General features: G+C 46.4%; 9 non-coding genes across 9 annotated transcripts; all 9 read left to right on the top strand.

Moving 5' to 3' along the window:
- Positions 1-2942: 2942 nt before the first annotated feature.
- trnav-aac (transfer RNA valine (anticodon AAC)) lies at positions 2943-3015 on the top strand. The gene has a single exon. It is a non-coding gene; the product is annotated as a tRNA-Val (tRNA).
- A 1675-nt stretch (positions 3016-4690) lies between these two features.
- trnal-cag (transfer RNA leucine (anticodon CAG)) lies at positions 4691-4772 on the top strand. The gene has a single exon. It is a non-coding gene; the product is annotated as a tRNA-Leu (tRNA).
- A 1479-nt stretch (positions 4773-6251) lies between these two features.
- trnav-aac (transfer RNA valine (anticodon AAC)) lies at positions 6252-6324 on the top strand. Its single transcript has one exon. It is a non-coding gene; the product is annotated as a tRNA-Val (tRNA).
- Positions 6325-11323: 4999 nt separating this feature from the next.
- Positions 11324-11405, top strand: trnal-cag (transfer RNA leucine (anticodon CAG)). The gene has a single exon. It is a non-coding gene; the product is annotated as a tRNA-Leu (tRNA).
- A 1479-nt stretch (positions 11406-12884) lies between these two features.
- Positions 12885-12957, top strand: trnav-aac (transfer RNA valine (anticodon AAC)). The gene has a single exon. It is a non-coding gene; the product is annotated as a tRNA-Val (tRNA).
- Positions 12958-14632: 1675 nt separating this feature from the next.
- On the top strand, positions 14633-14714 carry trnal-cag (transfer RNA leucine (anticodon CAG)). Its single transcript has one exon. It is a non-coding gene; the product is annotated as a tRNA-Leu (tRNA).
- A 3242-nt stretch (positions 14715-17956) lies between these two features.
- Positions 17957-18038, top strand: trnal-cag (transfer RNA leucine (anticodon CAG)). The gene has a single exon. It is a non-coding gene; the product is annotated as a tRNA-Leu (tRNA).
- Positions 18039-19517: 1479 nt separating this feature from the next.
- On the top strand, positions 19518-19590 carry trnav-aac (transfer RNA valine (anticodon AAC)). The gene has a single exon. It is a non-coding gene; the product is annotated as a tRNA-Val (tRNA).
- Positions 19591-21265: 1675 nt separating this feature from the next.
- Positions 21266-21347, top strand: trnal-cag (transfer RNA leucine (anticodon CAG)). The gene has a single exon. It is a non-coding gene; the product is annotated as a tRNA-Leu (tRNA).
- Positions 21348-21898: the final 551 nt, after the last annotated feature.

The raw sequence follows: 21898 nt of genomic DNA, 5'->3' as shown, positions 1-21898 counted from the left end.
CAGGGAAGAAGCTGATGCGCTGGTGTCACAGCGCACCACGAATTCCTGAACTTGTCTGTCTGTCAAACGTACCCCAAAGTCGTCTCTGAAAGGCTTCATTTGGAAGCTGTCTGTCGTTATTCAACGCGCGAGAGTTGGCACCGGAGGTCCTGAATCATGTTTTGGAGCAGTTCGCACGTTAGTGGCTCATTCAATCAGCAACAGCAACGAAAAAAACATACACTCTCAGAGGAACCTCCGGACCTGTGCTGTCATAGCGTCGCTCGTACTAAGGTGCGCCCCGAGATCTAAGCCATGTTGGAACTGAAACGGAGGAATCGACAGAGAGGCTACAGAATGACATCGCATCCATTTAATTTTCTTTAAATCACTGACGAGCAGGAAAATGTTCACGGGGAGGGCGAGTGGAGAAGTGTGGCAATTGCAGCTCTGGTGAAGCTCCTTCTTTGTGATTCACTCAGCAAACAGAGACGTGAATGTGACTCAGGCGTGAGAGCTCATCACATCGAGAACAAAAAGCAATCAAGGGCAATTAGCACCTCTTCCGGAGTGGGGGTGGGGTGAGGTAATTACCTTTTGAGTTCTGTTACTATGTTCAGAAACTGCCTTTTAGATTGAGGTGAACAAAAACTCCATTTCTAATAAGCACCATGGAAGTTAGCAAAATGTATTGAGTCGCTTCTCGTCGATTCCCGCACAGGTTTCCGACTCAGTTGGTATCCATGTGGCTCATGTCCAGCAGTGAACATCTCTGCAGCGAATTGCACGGTTAAGGTAAAAGGCACGGAAAGTGTCATCTCGAAGTGGATCCGAGGTCAGAGCATCCTCACAATGTGATCTGTCGTTCTCGGAATGTAATGCGACTTCCGGTTTTAGGGTAGAGAACTTTCTTTGGGACCCTTATTCTGCAAAACAGAAACAGTGACTGAATAAATGCTGCACGGTATGATGTGGAACACGGCCTGCTCAGCTTTGTGCATTTTCCCTGTAGTCCGGTGTGTTTCGTGTTCCGTGTAAACGTGAAAGTCGTCCTGTTTCGAGCAATGGGTGAAATCATTTAGCAAAGCAAGAATCGAAATTGCAGTAATGTCAAGCAGCTCATGGTTATTTGACCAAAACATAAGCGAACATATATTGTCACGCACTCACAGATACATTTGTAGCTGAAAAGAGTCCGAGAAGATAGACTCAGCTTACGATTGATTTTTGTCTGGATTGATGGGCTATCATTATCTGCTGCGACATTGACATTGTAGCCGGGCACATCCCAGCAGCTGTGCGAGTCGGAGAGGGATCATGGAACCCTTTTCATGTGACTTTGCGTCTGTTGTTATGCAGGGGCACAATTAGAAATGCAAGCAAACGGGCCTTGCGGCGGCCTGGTAGTGTGGCCGAGCGGTCTATGGCGCTCGATCCAGGTTCCAGTCTTGAGAGGGGCGCGGGTTCGAATCCCGCCACTGCCATTTCTGCTGTTGCACTCCGATGCTGCAGTTTGTTAAAATGCTGTTTCGGTCCCCACTGTCTTGATGTTGAAAACAAAAGTAAAATGGGTTTGCTTCCCGGGGAACTAACTGTGGTGTGGGATCATGCCACGCGGATAATCGCAAACAGCTCTGCTGTTCCAGGCAATTTGTGCGTTTACTGGAACCGAATGCAGACTGTTATTTCATCGCTGTTGTGATGAAACACGGTAGAAACGAACGACTTCCTTACCTTTGCTCCCACTGACCATACTCTGTGAAATTTTCCCAGACCCTCAGTTGAGGATTTTTGCTGCTGGAAGTTACCTCAGAAACCCTGTTAACTCGTAATGTGGTGACTCGACTCGTCGTTATTTGGTTTTCTGGCCAATGGAAAAATCGATCCAATGAATTTCGATGTCACATTTTATTGAATTTCTCCCATTTCCTTTATTTCCGTCCTGGAGACATCGGAAGGGAAAGGCAATCTAATCGAGACTGTGATTGGTGAAATTCACTTTTTATGGCCCGTTCTTATTATGTTTTTTCTTTCTCTCTTTTCAGCATTGTCTGGGAAGTGTTGGTGCACTAAGGCTGCAGTATGTTTGAAAGAGTAGTTTGGAATTGCCCTGTTGTTAGTTGTGAGATTACTTTATGACTCATGCCCTCGGACTGTCTCACATTTAGCATTCATGCATCTCTGTGTCTGAAAATGCATTCGGCATGCCAGTTTTGTTTGTGTTCCGTGTTAAATGCTTACTGTTTTGCGATTCGCTCAGTACATTACGGGCTAACAGGGTTTCTGAGGTAACTTCCAGCAGCAAAAATCCTCAACTGAGGGTCTGGGAAAAATTCGTGGAGTATGGTCAGTCGGAGCAAAAGGAAGGAAGTCGTTCGTTTCTGCAGTGTTTCACAATACTACCTTTCCCGTGAGCAGTCGAACAGTCTAAACGATTGTGCCACAGACTGTGACGGCAAGCTCCGCTAAAAAGGAATCCTTTAAAACCGGTGTAAGCAACACGACGGTATTGGGGTACACCGCGTGGTAACAGATACTTCGGTGTATCTCGTCCATGCTCACCGTATAGCCAAAATTGAACAAGTCCCGTTCCCCAGCATTTGGCCCCAATCCCGCTAAACCCATCCTATCCAGAAACTCATCCGATTACCTTTGCAATTTTCTGAGTGTAATAGCCTCCTCCACTTCCTCTGGGAGCTCATTCCAAACACGCACAACCTTCTGTGTGGGAAATGTGCCTCAGGTCCTTTGTCAATTTCAGCCCACTCACCTTAAACCTATGCTCTCGATTTTTCAACTCACCCCAACTTGGGTAAAACACATAAATACTCAGTTTACAACCCTTCCGTAAGATCATGTTACGCTGGACAATAACAAGCTATTGGAAACAGAAAGGTGAAACGTAGAATTATTCAACTTTCAGTGCTGGATGCCACTGAGCTGCAGTGTGATCGCCTCGGCTGGTTTCTGTAGTGTAGTGGTTATCACGTTCGCCTAACACGCGAAAGGTCCCCAGTTCGAAACTGGGCAGAAACAGCGCAGAAGCTGCTTTGTCCTTCAACTGCAGCTATTCACATGCGCAAGAACGGAGCTTCCTTGCTTGCTCTCCTCTCTGCAAACCTGCCTTCGAATTTGCTTGAACGAATCTGCTCTCGTAGTGAAATATAAGGCAACTCCCTTTAATTATTGTGCAAAGCATTATAAAGTTTTTCTCCAACCTGGTTCTGATCATATGCCATTCTGTTTGAGAGTGTAGTTGCCGCGTTCTGATCCTTCCACGAAAAGCAGTACCGCATTTGCATTCCTTGCGCAGGCGGCCCGGTTCAAAGACAGGGAAGAAGCTGATGCGCTGGTGTCACAGCGCACCACGAATTCCTGAACTTGTCTGTCTGTCAAACGTACCCCAAAGTCGTCTCTGAAAGGCTTCATTTGGAAGCTGTCTGTCGTTATTCAACGCGCGAGAGTTGGCACCGGAGGTCCTGAATCATGTTTTGGAGCAGTTCGCACGTTAGTGGCTCATTCAATCAGCAACAGCAACGAAAAAAACATACACTCTCAGAGGAACCTCCGGACCTGTGCTGTCATAGCGTCGCTCGTATTAAGGTGCGCCCCGAGATCTAAGCCATGTTGGAACTGAAACGGAGGAATCGACAGAGAGGCTACAAAATGACATCGCATCCATTTAATTTTCTTTAAATCACTGACGAGCAGGAAAATGTTCACGGGGAGGGCGAGTGGAGAAGTGTGGCAATTGCAGCTCTGGTGAAGCTCCTTCTTTGTGATTCACTCAGCAAACAGAGACGTGAATGTGACTCAGGCGTGAGAGCTCATCACATCGAGAACAAAAAGCGATCAAGGGCAATTAGCACCTCTTCCGGAGTGGGGGTGGGGTGAGGTAATTACCTTTTGAGTTCTGTTACTATGTTCAGAAACTGCCTTTTAGATTGAGGTGAACAAAAACTCCATTTCTAATAAGCACCATGGAAGTTAGCAAAATGTATTGAGTCGCTTCTCGTCGATTCCCGCACAGGTTTCCGACTCAGTTGGTATCCATGTGGCTCATGTCCAGCAGTGAACATCTCTGCAGCGAATTGCACGGTTAAGGTAAAAGGCACGGAAAGTGTCATCTCGAAGTGGATCCGAGGTCAGAGCATCCTCACAATGTGATCTGTCGTTCTCGGAATGTAATGCGACTTCCGGTTTTAGGGTAGAGAACTTTCTTTGGGACCCTTATTCTGCAAAACAGAAACAGTGACTGAATAAATGCTGCACGGTATGATGTGGAACACGGCCTGCTCAGCTTTGTGCATTTTCCCTGTAGTCCGGTGTGTTTCGTGTTCCGTGTAAACGTGAAAGTCGTCCTGTTTCGAGCAATGGGTGAAATCATTTAGCAAAGCAAGAATCGAAATTGCAGTAATGTCAAGCAGCTCATGGTTATTTGACCAAAACATAAGCGAACATATATTGTCACGCACTCACAGATACATTTGTAGCTGAAAAGAGTCCGAGAAGATAGACTCAGCTTACGATTGATTTTTGTCTGGATTGATGGGCTATCATTATCTGCTGCGACATTGACATTGTAGCCGGGCACATCCCAGCAGCTGTGCGAGTCGGAGAGGGATCATGGAACCCTTTTCATGTGACTTTGCGTCTGTTGTTATGCAGGGGCACAATTAGAAATGCAAGCAAACGGGCCTTGCGGCGGGCTGGTAGTGTGGCCGAGCGGTCTATGGCGCTGGATCCAGGTTCCAGTCTTGAGAGGGGCGCGGGTTCGAATCCCGCCACTGCCATTTCTGCTGTGGCACTCCGATGCTGCAGTTTGTTAAAATGCTGTTTCGGTCCCCACTGTCTTGATGTTGAAAACAAAAGTAAAATGGGTTTGCTTCCCGGGGAACTAACTGTGGTGTGGGATCATGCCACGCGGATAATCGCAAACAGCTCTGCTGTTCCAGGCAATTTGTGCGTTTACTGGAACCGAATGCAGACTGTTATTTCATCGCTGTTGTGATGAAACACGGTAGAAACGAACGACTTCCTTACCTTTGCTCCCACTGACCATACTCTGTGAAATTTTCCCAGACCCTCAGTTGAGGATTTTTGCTGCTGGAAGTTACCTCAGAAACCCTGTTAACTCGTAATGTGGTGACTCGACTCGTCGTTATTTGGTTTTCTGGCCAATGGAAAAATCGATCCAATGAATTTCGATGTCACATTTTATTGAATTTCTCCCATTTCCTTTATTTCCGTCCTGGAGACATCGGAAGGGAAAGGCAATCTAATCGAGACTGTGATTGGTGAAATTCACTTTTTATGGCCCGTTCTTATTATGTTTTTTCTTTCTCTCTTTTCAGCATTGTCTGGGAAGTGTTGGTGCACTAAGGCTGCAGTATGTTTGAAAGAGTAGTTTGGAATTGCCCTGTTGTTAGTTGTGAGATTACTTTATGACTCATGCCCTCGGACTGTCTCACATTTAGCATTCATGCATCTCTGTGTCTGAAAATGCGTTCGGCATGCCAGTTTTGTTTGTGTTCCGTGTTAAATGCTTACTGTTTTGCGATTCGCTCAGTACATTACGGGCTAACAGGGTTTCTGAGGTAACTTCCAGCAGCAAAAATCCTCAACTGAGGGTCTGGGAAAAATTCGTGGAGTATGGTCAGTCGGAGCAAAAGGAAGGAAGTCGTTCGTTTCTGCAGTGTTTCACAATACTACCTTTCCCGTGAGCAGTCGAACAGTCTAAACGATTGTGCCACAGACTGTGACGGCAAGCTCCGCTAAAAAGGAATCCTTTAAAACCGGTGTAAGCAACACGACGGTATTGGGGTACACCGCGTGGTAACAGATACTTCGGTGTATCTCGTCCATGCTCACCGTATAGCCAAAATTGAACAAGTCCCGTTCCCCAGCATTTGGCCCCAATCCCGCTAAACCCATCCTATCCAGAAACTCATCCGATTACCTTTGCAATTTTCTGAGTGTAATAGCCTCCTCCACTTCCTCTGGGAGCTCATTCCAAACACGCACAACCTTCTGTGTGGGAAATGTGCCTCAGGTCCTTTGTCAATTTCAGCCCACTCACCTTAAACCTATGCTCTCGATTTTTCAACTCACCCCAACTTGGGTAAAACACATAAATACTCAGTTTACAACCCTTCCGTAAGATCATGTTACGCTGGACAATAACAAGCTATTGGAAACAGAAAGGTGAAACGTAGAATTATTCAACTTTCAGTGCTGGATGCCACTGAGCTGCAGTGTGATCGCCTCGGCTGGTTTCTGTAGTGTAGTGGTTATCACGTTCGCCTAACACGCGAAAGGTCCCCAGTTCGAAACTGGGCAGAAACAGCGCAGAAGCTGCTTTGTCCTTCAACTGCAGCTATTCACATGCGCAAGAACGGAGCTTCCTTGCTTGCTCTCCTCTCTGCAAACCTGCCTTCGAATTTGCTTGAACGAATCTGCTCTCGTAGTGAAATATAAGGCAACTCCCTTTAATTATTGTGCAAAGCATTATAAAGTTTTTCTCCAACCTGGTTCTGATCATATGCCATTCTGTTTGAGAGTGTAGTTGCCGCGTTCTGATCCTTCCACGAAAAGCAGTACCGCATTTGCATTCCTTGCGCAGGCGGCCCGGTTCAAAGACAGGGAAGAAGCTGATGCGCTGGTGTCACAGCGCACCACGAATTCCTGAACTTGTCTGTCTGTCAAACGTACCCCAAAGTCGTCTCTGAAAGGCTTCATTTGGAAGCTGTCTGTCGTTATTCAACGCGCGAGAGTTGGCACCGGAGGTCCTGAATCATGTTTTGGAGCAGTTCGCACGTTAGTGGCTCATTCAATCAGCAACAGCAACGAAAAAAACATACACTCTCAGAGGAACCTCCGGACCTGTGCTGTCATAGCGTCGCTCGTACTAAGGTGCGCCCCGAGATCTAAGCCATGTTGGAACTGAAACGGAGGAATCGACAGAGAGGCTACAGAATGACATCGCATCCATTTAATTTTCTTTAAATCACTGACGAGCAGGAAAATGTTCACGGGGAGGGCGAGTGGAGAAGTGTGGCAATTGCAGCTCTGGTGAAGCTCCTTCTTTGTGATTCACTCAGCAAACAGAGACGTGAATGTGACTCAGGCGTGAGAGCTCATCACATCGAGAACAAAAAGCAATCAAGGGCAATTAGCACCTCTTCCGGAGTGGGGGTGGGGTGAGGTAATTACCTTTTGAGTTCTGTTACTATGTTCAGAAACTGCCTTTTAGATTGAGGTGAACAAAAACTCCATTTCTAATAAGCACCATGGAAGTTAGCAAAATGTATTGAGTCGCTTCTCGTCGATTCCCGCACAGGTTTCCGACTCAGTTGGTATCCATGTGGCTCATGTCCAGCAGTGAACATCTCTGCAGCGAATTGCACGGTTAAGGTAAAAGGCACGGAAAGTGTCATCTCGAAGTGGATCCGAGGTCAGAGCATCCTCACAATGTGATCTGTCGTTCTCGGAATGTAATGCGACTTCCGGTTTTAGGGTAGAGAACTTTCTTTGGGACCCTTATTCTGCAAAACAGAAACAGTGACTGAATAAATGCTGCACGGTATGATGTGGAACACGGCCTGCTCAGCTTTGTGCATTTTCCCTGTAGTCCGGTGTGTTTCGTGTTCCGTGTAAACGTGAAAGTCGTCCTGTTTCGAGCAATGGGTGAAAATATTTAGCAAAGCAAGAATCGAAATTGCAGTAATGTCAAGCAGCTCATGGTTATTTGACCAAAACATAAGCGAACATATATTGTCACGCACTCACAGATACATTTGTAGCTGAAAAGAGTCCGAAAAGATAGACTCAGCTTACGATTGATTTTTGTCTGGATTGATGGGCTATCATTATCTGCTGCGACATTGACATTGTAGCCGGGCACATCCCAGCAGCTGTGCGAGTCGGAGAGGGATCATGGAACCCTTTTCATGTGACTTTGCGTCTGTTGTTATGCAGGGGCACAATTAGAAATGCAAGCAAACGGGCCTTGCGGCGGGCTGGTAGTGTGGCCGAGCGGTCTAATGCGCTGGATCCAGGTTCCAGTCTTGAGAGGGGCGCGGGTTCGAATCCCGCCACTGCCATTTCTGCTGTTTCACTCCGACGCTGCAGTTTGTTAAAATGCTGTTTCCGTCGCCACTGTCTTGATGTTGAAAACAAAAGTAAAATGCTTTGCTTCCCGGGGAATTAACTGTGTTGTGGGATCATGCCACGCGGATAATCGCAAACAGCTCTGCTGTTCCAGGCAATTTGTGCGTTTACTGGAACCGAATGCAGACTGTTATTTCATCGCTGTTGTGATGAAACACGGTAGAAACGAACGACTTCCTTACCTTTGCTCCCACTGACCATACTCTGTGAAATTTTCCCAGACCCTCAGTTGAGGATTTTTGCTGCTGGAAGTTACCTCAGAAACCCTATTAACTCGTAATTTCGTGACTCGACTCGTCGTTATTTGGTTTTCTGGCCAATGGGAAAATCGATCCAATGAATTTCGATGTCACATTTTATTGAATTTCTCCCATTTCCTTTATTTCCGTCCTGGAGACATCGGAAGGGAAAGGCAATCTAATCGAGACTGTGATTGGTGAAATTCACTTTTTATGGCCCGTTCTTATTATGTTTTTTCTTTCTCTCTTTTCAGCATTGTCTGGGAAGTGTTGGTGCACTAAGGCTGCAGTATGTTTGAAAGAGTAGTTTGGAATTGCCCTGTTGTTAGTTGTGAGATTACTTTATGACTCATGCCCTCGGACTGTCTCACATTTAGCATTCATGCATCTCTGTGTCTGAGAATGCATTCGGCATGCCAGTTTTGTTTGTGTTCCGTGTTAAATGCTTACTGTTTTGCGATTCGCTCAGTACATTACGGGCTAACAGGGTTTCTGAGGTAACGTCCAGCAGCAAAAATCCTCAACTGAGGGTCTGGGAAAAATTCATGGAGTATGGTCAGTCGGAGCAAAAGGAAGGAAGTCGTTCGTTTCTGCAGTGTTTCACAATACTACCTTTCCCGTGAGCAGTCGAACAGTCGAAACGATTGTGCCACTGATAGCGACGGCAAGCTCCGCTAAAAAGGAATCCTTTAAAGCCGGTGTAAGCAACACGACGGTATTGGGGTACACCGCGTGGAAACAGATACTTCGGTGTATCTCGTCCATGCTCACCGTATAGCCAAAATTAAACAAGTCCCGTTCCCCAGCATTTGGCCCCAATCCCGCTAAACCCATCTTATCCAGAAACTCATCCGATTACCTTTGAAATTTTCTGAGTGTAATAGCCTCCTCCACTTCCTCTGGGAGCTCATTCCAAACACGCACAACCTTCTGTGTGGGAAATGTGCCTCAGGTCCTTTGTCAATTTCAGCCCACTCACCTTAAACCTATGCTCTCGATTTTTCAACTCACCCCAACTTGGGTAAAACACATAAATACTCAGTTTACAACCCTTCCGTAAGATCATGTTACGCTGGACAATAACAAGCTATTGGAAACAGAAAGGTGAAACGTAGAATTATTCAACTTTCAGTGCTGGATGCCACTGAGCTGCAGTGCGATCGCCTCGGCTGGTTTCTGTAGTGTAGTGGTTATCACGTTCGCCTAATACGCCAAAGGTCCCCACTTCGAAACTGGGCAGAAACAGCGCAGAAACTGCTTTGTCCTTCAACTGCAGACATTCACATGCGCAAGAACGGAGCTTCCTTGCTTGCTTTCCTCTCTGCAAACCTGCCTTCGAATTTGCTTGAACGAATCTGCTCTCGTAGTGAAATGTAAGGCAACTCCATTTAATTATTGTGCAAACCATTATCAAGTTTTTCTCCAACCTGGTTCTTATCATATGCCATTCTGTTTGAGAGTGTAGTTGCCGCGTTCTGATCCTTCCACGAAAAGCAGTACCGCATTTGCATTCCTTGCGCAGGCGGCCCGGTTCAAAGACAGGGAAGAAGCTGATGCGCTGGTGTCACAGCGCACCACGAATTCCTGAACTTGTCTGTCTGTCAAACGTACCCCAAAGTCGTCTCTGAAAGGCTTCATTTGGAAGCTGTCTGTCGTTATTCAACGCGCGAGAGTTGGCACCGGAGGTCCTGAATCATGTTTTGGAGCAGTTCGCACGTTAGTGGCTCATTCAATCAGCAACAGCAACGAAAAAAACATACACTCTCAGAGGAACCTCCGGACCTGTGCTGTCATAGCGTCGCTCGTATTAAGGTGCGCCCCGAGATCTAAGCCATGTTGGAACTGAAACGGAGGAATCGACAGAGAGGCTACAGAATGACATCGCATCCATTTAATTTTCTTTAAATCACTGACGAGCAGGAAAATGTTCACGGGGAGGGCGAGTGGAGAAGTGTGGCAATTGCAGCTCTGGTGAAGCTCCTTCTTTGTGATTCACTCAGCAAACAGAGACGTGATTGTGACTCAGGCGTGAGAGCTCATCACATCGAGAACAAAAAGCAATCAAGGGCAATTAGCACCTCTTCCGGAGTGGGGGTGGGGTGAGGTAATTACCTTTTGAGTTCTGTTACTATGTTCAGAAACTGCCTTTTAGATTGAGGTGAACAAAAACTCCATTTCTAATAAGCACCATGGAAGTTAGCAAAATGTATTGAGTCGCTTCTCGTCGATTCCCGCACAGGTTTCCGACTCAGTTGGTATCCATGTGGCTCATGTCCAGCAGTGAACATCTCTGCAGCGAATTGCACGGTTAAGGTAAAAGGCACGGAAAGTGTCATCTCGAAGTGGATCCGAGGTCAGAGCATCCTCACAATGTGATCTGTCGTTCTCGGAATGTAATGCGACTTCCGGTTTTAGGGTAGAGAACTTTCTTTGGGACCCTTATTCTGCAAAACAGAAACAGTGACTGAATAAATGCTGCACGGTATGATGTGGAACACGGCCTGCTCAGCTTTGTGCATTTTCCCTGTAGTCCGGTGTGTTTCGTGTTCCGTGTAAACGTGAAAGTCGTCCTGTTTCGAGCAATGGGTGAAAATATTTAGCAAAGCAAGAATCGAAATTGCAGTAATGTCAAGCAGCTCATGGTTATTTGACCAAAACATAAGCGAACATATATTGTCACGCACTCACAGATACATTTGTAGCTGAAAAGAGTCCGAAAAGATAGACTCAGCTTACGATTGATTTTTGTCTGGATTGATGGGCTATCATTATCTGCTGCGACATTGACATTGTAGCCGGGCACATCCCAGCAGCTGTGCGAGTCGGAGAGGGATCATGGAACCCTTTTCATGTGACTTTGCGTCTGTTGTTATGCAGGGGCACAATTAGAAATGCAAGCAAACTGGCCTTGCGGCGGGATGGTAGTGTGGCGGGCTGGTAGTGTGGCCGAGCGGTCTATGGCGCTGGATCCAGGTTCCAGTCTTGAGAAGGGCGCGGGTTCGAATCCCGCCACTGCCATTTCTGCTGTTGCACTCCGATGCTGCAGTTTGTTAAAATGCTGTTTCGGTCCCCACTGTCTTGATGTTGAAAACAAAAGTAAAATGGGTTTGCTTCCCGGGGAACTAACTGTGGTGTGGGATCATGCCACGCGGATAATCGCAAACAGCTCTGCTGTTCCAGGCAATTTGTGCGTTTACTGGAACCGAATGCAGACTGTTATTTCATCGCTGTTGTGATGAAACACGGTAGAAACGAACGACTTCCTTACCTTTGCTCCCACTGACCATACTCTGTGAAATTTTCCCAGACCCTCAGTTGAGGATTTTTGCTGCTGGAAGTTACCTCAGAAACCCTGTTAACTCGTAATGTGGTGACTCGACTCGTCGTTATTTGGTTTTCTGGCCAATGGAAAAATCGATCCAATGAATTTCGATGTCACATTTTATTGAATTTCTCCCATTTCCTTTATTTCCGTCCTGGAGACATCGGAAGGGAAAGGCAATCTAATCGAGACTGTGATTGGTGAAATTCACTTTTTATGGCCCGTTCTTATTATGTTTTTTCTTTCTCTCTTTTCAGCATTGTCTGGGAAGTGTTGGTGCACTAAGGCTGCAGTATGTTTGAAAGAGTAGTTTGGAATTGCCCTGTTGTTAGTTGTGAGATTACTTTATGACTCATGCCCTCGGACTGTCTCACATTTAGCATTCATGCATCTCTGTGTCTGAAAATGCATTCGGCATGCCAGTTTTGTTTGTGTTCCGTGTTAAATGCTTACTGTTTTGCGATTCGCTCAGTACATTACGGGCTAACAGGGTTTCTGAGGTAACTTCCAGCAGCAAAAATCCTCAACTGAGGGTCTGGGAAAAATTCGTGGAGTATGGTCAGTCGGAGCAAAAGGAAGGAAGTCGTTCGTTTCTGCAGTGTTTCACAATACTACCTTTCCCGTGAGCAGTCGAACAGTCTAAACGATTGTGCCACAGACTGTGACGGCAAGCTCCGCTAAAAAGGAATCCTTTAAAACCGGTGTAAGCAACACGACGGTATTGGGGTACACCGCGTGGTAACAGATACTTCGGTGTATCTCGTCCATGCTCACCGTATAGCCAAAATTGAACAAGTCCCGTTCCCCAGCATTTGGCCCCAATCCCGCTAAACCCATCCTATCCAGAAACTCATCCGATTACCTTTGCAATTTTCTGAGTGTAATAGCCTCCTCCACTTCCTCTGGGAGCTCATTCCAAACACGCACAACCTTCTGTGTGGGAAATGTGCCTCAGGTCCTTTGTCAATTTCAGCCCACTCACCTTAAACCTATGCTCTCGATTTTTCAACTCACCCCAACTTGGGTAAAACACATAAATACTCAGTTTACAACCCTTCCGTAAGATCATGTTACGCTGGACAATAACAAGCTATTGGAAACAGAAAGGTGAAACGTAGAATTATTCAACTTTCAGTGCTGGATGCCACTGAGCTGCAGTGTGATCGCCTCGGCTGGTTTCTGTAGTGTAGTGGTTATCACGTTCGCCTAACACGCGAAAGGTCCCCAGTTCGAAACTGGGCAGAAACAGCGCAGAAGCTGCTTTGTCCTTCAACTGCAGCTATTCACATGCGCAAGAACGGAGCTTCCTTGCTTGCTCTCCTCTCTGCAAACCTGCCTTCGAATTTGCTTGAACGAATCTGCTCTCGTAGTGAAATATAAGGCAACTCCCTTTAATTATTGTGCAAAGCATTATAAAGTTTTTCTCCAACCTGGTTCTGATCATATGCCATTCTGTTTGAGAGTGTAGTTGCCGCGTTCTGATCCTTCCACGAAAAGCAGTACCGCATTTGCATTCCTTGCGCAGGCGGCCCGGTTCAAAGACAGGGAAGAAGCTGATGCGCTGGTGTCACAGCGCACCACGAATTCCTGAACTTGTCTGTCTGTCAAACGTACCCCAAAGTCGTCTCTGAAAGGCTTCATTTGGAAGCTGTCTGTCGTTATTCAACGCGCGAGAGTTGGCACCGGAGGTCCTGAATCATGTTTTGGAGCAGTTCGCACGTTAGTGGCTCATTCAATCAGCAACAGCAACGAAAAAAACATACACTCTCAGAGGAACCTCCGGACCTGTGCTGTCATAGCGTCGCTCGTACTAAGGTGCGCCCCGAGATCTAAGCCATGTTGGAACTGAAACGGAGGAATCGACAGAGAGGCTACAGAATGACATCGCATCCATTTAATTTTCTTTAAATCACTGACGAGCAGGAAAATGTTCACGGGGAGGGCGAGTGGAGAAGTGTGGCAATTGCAGCTCTGGTGAAGCTCCTTCTTTGTGATTCACTCAGCAAACAGAGACGTGAATGTGACTCAGGCGTGAGAGCTCATCACATCGAGAACAAAAAGCAATCAAGGGCAATTAGCACCTCTTCCGGAGTGGGGGTGGGGTGAGGTAATTACCTTTTGAGTTCTGTTACTATGTTCAGAAACTGCCTTTTAGATTGAGGTGAACAAAAACTCCATTTCTAATAAGCACCATGGAAGTTAGCAAAATGTATTGAGTCGCTTCTCGTCGATTCCCGCACAGGTTTCCGACTCAGTTGGTATCCATGTGGCTCATGTCCAGCAGTGAACATCTCTGCAGCGAATTGCACGGTTAAGGTAAAAGGCACGGAAAGTGTCATCTCGAAGTGGATCCGAGGTCAGAGCATCCTCACAATGTGATCTGTCGTTCTCGGAATGTAATGCGACTTCCGGTTTTAGGGTAGAGAACTTTCTTTGGGACCCTTATTCTGCAAAACAGAAACAGTGACTGAATAAATGCTGCACGGTATGATGTGGAACACGGCCTGCTCAGCTTTGTGCATTTTCCCTGTAGTCCGGTGTGTTTCGTGTTCCGTGTAAACGTGAAAGTCGTCCTGTTTCGAGCAATGGGTGAAAATATTTAGCAAAGCAAGAATCGAAATTGCAGTAATGTCAAGCAGCTCATGGTTATTTGACCAAAACATAAGCGAACATATATTGTCACGCACTCACAGATACATTTGTAGCTGAAAAGAGTCCGAAAAGATAGACTCAGCTTACGATTGATTTTTGTCTGGATTGATGGGCTATCATTATCTGCTGCGACATTGACATTGTAGCCGGGCACATCCCAGCAGCTGTGCGAGTCGGAGAGGGATCATGGAACCCTTTTCATGTGACTTTGCGTCTGTTGTTATGCAGGGGCACAATTAGAAATGCAAGCAAACGGGCCTTGCGGCGGGCTGGTAGTGTGGCCGAGCGGTCTAAGGCGCTGGATCCAGGTTCCAGTCTTGAGAGGGGCGCGGGTTCGAATCCCGCCACTGCCATTTCTGCTGTTTCACTCCGACGCTGCAGTTTGTTAAAATGCTGTTTCCGTCCCCACTGTCTTGATGTTGAAAACAAAAGTAAAATGCTTTGCTTCCCGGGGAATTAACTGTGTTGTGGGATCATGCCACGCGGATAATCGCAAACAGCTCTGCTGTTCCAGGCAATTTGTGCGTTTACTGGAACCGAATGCAGACTGTTATTTCATCGCTGTTGTGATGAAACACGGTAGAAACGAACGACTTCCTTACCTTTGCTCCCACTGACCATACTCTGTGAAATTTTCCCAGACCCTCGGTTGAGGATTTTTGCTGCTGGAAGTTACCTCAGAAACCCTGTTAACTCGTAATGTGGTGACTCGACTCGTCGTTATTTGGTTTTCTGGCCAATGGGAAAATCGATCCAATGAATTTCGATGTCACATTTTATTGAATTTCTCCCATTTCCTTTATTTCCGTCCTGGAGACATCGGAAGGGAAAGGCAATCTAATCGAGACTGTGATTGGTGAAATTCACTTTTTATGGCCCGTTCTTATTATGTTTTTTCTTTCTCTCTTTTCAGCATTGTCTGGGAAGTGTTGGTGCACTAAGGCTGCAGTATGTTTGAAAGAGTAGTTTGGAATTGCCCTGTTGTTAGTTGTGAGATTACTTTATGACTCATGCCCTCGGACTGTCTCACATTTAGCATTCATGCATCTCTGTGTCTGAAAATGCATTCGGCATGCCAGTTTTGTTTGTGTTCCGTGTTAAATGCTTACTGTTTTGCGATTCGCTCAGTACATTACGGGCTAACAGGGTTTCTGAGGTAACGTCCAGCAGCAAAAATCCTCAACTGAGGGTCTGGGAAAAATTCATGGAGTATGGTCAGTCGGAGCAAAAGGAAGGAAGTCGTTCGTTTCTGCAGTGTTTCACAATACTACCTTTCCCGTGAGCAGTCGAACAGTCGAAACGATTGTGCCACTGATAGCGACGGCAAGCTCCGCTAAAAAGGAATCCTTTAAAGCCGGTGTAAGCAACACGACGGTATTGGGGTACACCGCGTGGAAACAGATACTTCGGTGTATCTCGTCCATGCTCACCGTATAGCCAAAATTAAACAAGTCCCGTTCCCCAGCATTTGGCCCCAATCCCGCTAAACCCATCTTATCCAGAAACTCATCCGATTACCTTTGAAATTTTCTGAGTGTAATAGCCTCCTCCACTTCCTCTGGGAGCTCATTCCAAACACGCACAACCTTCTGTGTGGGAAATGTGCCTCAGGTCCTTTGTCAATTTCAGCCCACTCACCTTAAACCTATGCTCTCGATTTTTCAACTCACCCCAACTTGGGTAAAACACATAAATACTCAGTTTACAACCCTTCCGTAAGATCATGTTACGCTGGACAATAACAAGCTATTGGAAACAGAAAGGTGAAACGTAGAATTATTCAACTTTCAGTGCTGGATGCCACTGAGCTGCAGTGCGATCGCCTCGGCTGGTTTCTGTAGTGTAGTGGTTATCACGTTCGCCTAATACGCCAAAGGTCCCCACTTCGAAACTGGGCAGAAACAGCGCAGAAACTGCTTTGTCCTTCAACTGCAGACATTCACATGCGCAAGAACGGAGCTTCCTTGCTTGCTTTCCTCTCTGCAAACCTGCCTTCGAATTTGCTTGAACGAATCTGCTCTCGTAGTGAAATGTAAGGCAACTCCATTTAATTATTGTGCAAACCATTATCAAGTTTTTCTCCAACCTGGTTCTTATCATATGCCATTCTGTTTGAGAGTGTAGTTGCCGCGTTCTGATCCTTCCACGAAAAGCAGTACCGCATTTGCATTCCTTGCGCAGGCGGCCCGGTTCAAAGACAGGGAAGAAGCTGATGCGCTGGTGTCACAGCGCACCACGAATTCCTGAACTTGTCTGTCTGTCAAACGTACCCCAAAGTCGTCTCTGAAAGGCTTCATTTGGAAGCTGTCTGTCGTTATTCAACGCGCGAGAGTTGGCACCGGAGGTCCTGAATCATGTTTTGGAGCAGTTCGCACGTTAGTGGCTCATTCAATCAGCAACAGCAACGAAAAAAACATACACTCTCAGAGGAACCTCCGGACCTGTGCTGTCATAGCGTCGCTCGTATTAAGGTGCGCCCCGAGATCTAAGCCATGTTGGAACTGAAACGGAGGAATCGACAGAGAGGCTACAGAATGACATCGCATCCATTTAATTTTCTTTAAATCACTGACGAGCAGGAAAATGTTCACGGGGAGGGCGAGTGGAGAAGTGTGGCAATTGCAGCTCTGGTGAAGCTCCTTCTTTGTGATTCACTCAGCAAACAGAGACGTGATTGTGACTCAGGCGTGAGAGCTCATCACATCGAGAACAAAAAGCAATCAAGGGCAATTAGCACCTCTTCCGGAGTGGGGGTGGGGTGAGGTAATTACCTTTTGAGTTCTGTTACTATGTTCAGAAACTGCCTTTTAGATTGAGGTGAACAAAAACTCCATTTCTAATAAGCACCATGGAAGTTAGCAAAATGTATTGAGTCGCTTCTCGTCGATTCCCGCACAGGTTTCCGACTCAGTTGGTATCCATGTGGCTCATGTCCAGCAGTGAACATCTCTGCAGCGAATTGCACGGTTAAGGTAAAAGGCACGGAAAGTGTCATCTCGAAGTGGATCCGAGGTCAGAGCATCCTCACAATGTGATCTGTCGTTCTCGGAATGTAATGCGACTTCCGGTTTTAGGGTAGAGAACTTTCTTTGGGACCCTTATTCTGCAAAACAGAAACAGTGACTGAATAAATGCTGCACGGTATGATGTGGAACACGGCCTGCTCAGCTTTGTGCATTTTCCCTGTAGTCCGGTGTGTTTCGTGTTCCGTGTAAACGTGAAAGTCGTCCTGTTTCGAGCAATGGGTGAAAATATTTAGCAAAGCAAGAATCGAAATTGCAGTAATGTCAAGCAGCTCATGGTTATTTGACCAAAACATAAGCGAACATATATTGTCACGCACTCACAGATACATTTGTAGCTGAAAAGAGTCCGAAAAGATAGACTCAGCTTACGATTGATTTTTGTCTGGATTGATGGGCTATCATTATCTGCTGCGACATTGACATTGTAGCCGGGCACATCCCAGCAGCTGTGCGAGTCGGAGAGGGATCATGGAACCCTTTTCATGTGACTTTGCGTCTGTTGTTATGCAGGGGCACAATTAGAAATGCAAGCAAACTGGCCTTGCGGCGGGATGGTAGTGTGGCGGGCTGGTAGTGTGGCCGAGCGGTCTATGGCGCTGGATCCAGGTTCCAGTCTTGAGAAGGGCGCGGGTTCGAATCCCGCCACTGCCATTTCTGCTGTTGCACTCCGATGCTGCAGTTTGTTAAAATGCTGTTTCGGTCCCCACTGTCTTGATGTTGAAAACAAAAGTAAAATGGGTTTGCTTCCCGGGGAACTAACTGTGGTGTGGGATCATGCCACGCGGATAATCGCAAACAGCTCTGCTGTTCCAGGCAATTTGTGCGTTTACTGGAACCGAATGCAGACTGTTATTTCATCGCTGTTGTGATGAAACACGGTAGAAACGAACGACTTCCTTACCTTTGCTCCCACTGACCATACTCTGTGAAATTTTCCCAGACCCTCAGTTGAGGATTTTTGCTGCTGGAAGTTACCTCAGAAACCCTGTTAACTCGTAATGTGGTGACTCGACTCGTCGTTATTTGGTTTTCTGGCCAATGGAAAAATCGATCCAATGAATTTCGATGTCACATTTTATTGAATTTCTCCCATTTCCTTTATTTCCGTCCTGGAGACATCGGAAGGGAAAGGCAATCTAATCGAGACTGTGATTGGTGAAATTCACTTTTTATGGCCCGTTCTTATTATGTTTTTTCTTTCTCTCTTTTCAGCATTGTCTGGGAAGTGTTGGTGCACTAAGGCTGCAGTATGTTTGAAAGAGTAGTTTGGAATTGCCCTGTTGTTAGTTGTGAGATTACTTTATGACTCATGCCCTCGGACTGTCTCACATTTAGCATTCATGCATCTCTGTGTCTGAAAATGCATTCGGCATGCCAGTTTTGTTTGTGTTCCGTGTTAAATGCTTACTGTTTTGCGATTCGCTCAGTACATTACGGGCTAACAGGGTTTCTGAGGTAACTTCCAGCAGCAAAAATCCTCAACTGAGGGTCTGGGAAAAATTCGTGGAGTATGGTCAGTCGGAGCAAAAGGAAGGAAGTCGTTCGTTTCTGCAGTGTTTCACAATACTACCTTTCCCGTGAGCAGTCGAACAGTCTAAACGATTGTGCCACAGACTGTGACGGCAAGCTCCGCTAAAAAGGAATCCTTTAAAACCGGTGTAAGCAACACGACGGTATTGGGGTACACCGCGTGGTAACAGATACTTCGGTGTATCTCGTCCATGCTCACCGTATAGCCAAAATTGAACAAGTCCCGTTCCCCAGCATTTGGCCCCAATCCCGCTAAACCCATCCTATCCAGAAACTCATCCGATTACCTTTGCAATTTTCTGAGTGTAATAGCCTCCTCCACTTCCTCTGGGAGCTCATTCCAAACACGCACAACCTTCTGTGTGGGAAATGTGCCTCAGGTCCTTTGTCAATTTCAGCCCACTCACCTTAAACCTATGCTCTCGATTTTTCAACTCACCCCAACTTGGGTAAAACACATAAATACTCAGTTTACAACCCTTCCGTAAGATCATGTTACGCTGGACAATAACAAGCTATTGGAAACAGAAAGGTGAAACGTAGAATTATTCAACTTTCAGTGCTGGATGCCACTGAGCTGCAGTGTGATCGCCTCGGCTGGTTTCTGTAGTGTAGTGGTTATCACGTTCGCCTAACACGCGAAAGGTCCCCAGTTCGAAACTGGGCAGAAACAGCGCAGAAGCTGCTTTGTCCTTCAACTGCAGCTATTCACATGCGCAAGAACGGAGCTTCCTTGCTTGCTCTCCTCTCTGCAAACCTGCCTTCGAATTTGCTTGAACGAATCTGCTCTCGTAGTGAAATATAAGGCAACTCCCTTTAATTATTGTGCAAAGCATTATAAAGTTTTTCTCCAACCTGGTTCTGATCATATGCCATTCTGTTTGAGAGTGTAGTTGCCGCGTTCTGATCCTTCCACGAAAAGCAGTACCGCATTTGCATTCCTTGCGCAGGCGGCCCGGTTCAAAGACAGGGAAGAAGCTGATGCGCTGGTGTCACAGCGCACCACGAATTCCTGAACTTGTCTGTCTGTCAAACGTACCCCAAAGTCGTCTCTGAAAGGCTTCATTTGGAAGCTGTCTGTCGTTATTCAACGCGCGAGAGTTGGCACCGGAGGTCCTGAATCATGTTTTGGAGCAGTTCGCACGTTAGTGGCTCATTCAATCAGCAACAGCAACGAAAAAAACATACACTCTCAGAGGAACCTCCGGACCTGTGCTGTCATAGCGTCGCTCGTACTAAGGTGCGCCCCGAGATCTAAGCCATGTTGGAACTGAAACGGAGGAATCGACAGAGAGGCTACAGAATGACATCGCATCCATTTAATTTTCTTTAAATCACTGACGAGCAGGAAAATGTTCACGGGGAGGGCGAGTGGAGAAGTGTGGCAATTGCAGCTCTGGTGAAGCTCCTTCTTTGTGATTCACTCAGCAAACAGAGACGTGAATGTGACTCAGGCGTGAGAGCTCATCACATCGAGAACAAAAAGCAATCAAGGGCAATTAGCACCTCTTCCGGAGTGGGGGTGGGGTGAGGTAATTACCTTTTGAGTTCTGTTACTATGTTCAGAAACTGCCTTTTAGATTGAGGTGAACAAAAACTCCATTTCTAATAAGCACCATGGAAGTTAGCAAAATGTATTGAGTCGCTTCTCGTCGATTCCCGCACAGGTTTCCGACTCAGTTGGTATCCATGTGGCTCATGTCCAGCAGTGAACATCTCTGCAGCGAATTGCACGGTTAAGGTAAAAGGCACGGAAAGTGTCATCTCGAAGTGGATCCGAGGTCAGAGCATCCTCACAATGTGATCTGTCGTTCTCGGAATGTAATGCGACTTCCGGTTTTAGGGTAGAGAACTTTCTTTGGGACCCTTATTCTGCAAAACAGAAACAGTGACTGAATAAATGCTGCACGGTATGATGTGGAACACGGCCTGCTCAGCTTTGTGCATTTTCCCTGTAGTCCGGTGTGTTTCGTGTTCCGTGTAAACGTGAAAGTCGTCCTGTTTCGAGCAATGGGTGAAAATATTTAGCAAAGCAAGAATCGAAATTGCAGTAATGTCAAGCAGCTCATGGTTATTTGACCAAAACATAAGCGAACATATATTGTCACGCACTCACAGATACATTTGTAGCTGAAAAGAGTCCGAAAAGATAGACTCAGCTTACGATTGATTTTTGTCTGGATTGATGGGCTATCATTATCTGCTGCGACATTGACATTGTAGCCGGGCACATCCCAGCAGCTGTGCGAGTCGGAGAGGGATCATGGAACCCTTTTCATGTGACTTTGCGTCTGTTGTTATGCAGGGGCACAATTAGAAATGCAAGCAAACGGGCCTTGCGGCGGGCTGGTAGTGTGGCCGAGCGGTCTAAGGCGCTGGATCCAGGTTCCAGTCTTGAGAGGGGCGCGGGTTCGAATCCCGCCACTGCCATTTCTGCTGTTTCACTCCGACGCTGCAGTTTGTTAAAATGCTGTTTCCGTCCCCACTGTCTTGATGTTGAAAACAAAAGTAAAATGCTTTGCTTCCCGGGGAATTAACTGTGTTGTGGGATCATGCCACGCGGATAATCGCAAACAGCTCTGCTGTTCCAGGCAATTTGTGCGTTTACTGGAACCGAATGCAGACTGTTATTTCATCGCTGTTGTGATGAAACACGGTAGAAACGAACGACTTCCTTACCTTTGCTCCCACTGACCATACTCTGTGAAATTTTCCCAGACCCTCGGTTGAGGATTTTTGCTGCTGGAAGTTACCTCAGAAACCCTGTTAACTCGTAATGTGGTGACTCGACTCGTCGTTATTTGGTTTTCTGGCCAATGGGAAAATCGATCCAATGAATTTCGATGTCACATTTTATTGAATTTCTCCCATTTCCTTTATTTCCGTCCTGGAGACATCGGAAGGGAAAGGCAATCTAATCGAGACTGTGATTGGTGAAATTCACTTTTTATGGCCCGTTCTTATTATGTTTTTTCTTTCTC

Source organism: Chiloscyllium punctatum, chromosome 16 (genome assembly GCF_047496795.1).
Source record: "Chiloscyllium punctatum isolate Juve2018m chromosome 16, sChiPun1.3, whole genome shotgun sequence".
NCBI classification, from domain to species: Eukaryota; Metazoa; Chordata; class Chondrichthyes; order Orectolobiformes; family Hemiscylliidae; genus Chiloscyllium; species Chiloscyllium punctatum.
The sequence above is the reverse complement of the archived record's forward strand: the minus strand, read 5'-3'. Positions and strand labels throughout refer to the sequence as shown.